We start from the raw sequence: 687 nt of genomic DNA on the forward strand, positions 1-687 counted from the left end.
GCCAGTTAGAGCAGTGGCTGTTTCCTTGTAGTTCTTGCTTTTCGGGTTGTCATCACCCTGCATGCTATACCATGAGAACGGGGCCTTTGCTTTTACCTTGATATCAAATGGTCTCTTTTCAACCTTTAGGTCCCTGAAGTACATGGTCAAGAAGCTGGGGAAGGGGTAGTTTCTGTCACCTTCACTGACTACTTGTGTGATTACCCGAGACATTACATTCCCGACATTAATTGGGTACCCCGCCATGATCGATGCCACCAAAACTGCCCGGTGAAGAGGAAGGAAGTTGTCATGAGTAGTGGGGTCCAATCTGCTGCACACAAATGTTTCCCACCCCTTGGCCTCAAAGTTCAAACTTCTTGTCAAAATTTTTACTCCCGCATTCAGCAATCGGGGGTGGTACCTGGGATTGCCAGATACTGTGCTAACCAAGGACGGACCTCCTCACCTAATTCCATCTTCGCCATGTACAGTGACTCATCCTCCTCATCAAAACCCAAGTAGTCATTTATTGACTTTCCATCAAACAACACTTTCAAAGTTCGCACCTTGGTCACTTTGGTGCCCTTTTTGATGTGGGCAGCATCGCCTTCTGTTTATTTTTCTCCTAATTTACTTTAACTCAATCCTAATTAGCTGTGCTCCTTCGTTTTGCCTTCTTCTGTCTCGCTCCTTTGTTCTACTTTC

This window comes from Nicotiana attenuata, chromosome 5, assembly GCF_001879085.1.
Source record: "Nicotiana attenuata strain UT chromosome 5, NIATTr2, whole genome shotgun sequence".
Taxonomy (NCBI): domain Eukaryota; kingdom Viridiplantae; phylum Streptophyta; class Magnoliopsida; order Solanales; family Solanaceae; genus Nicotiana; species Nicotiana attenuata.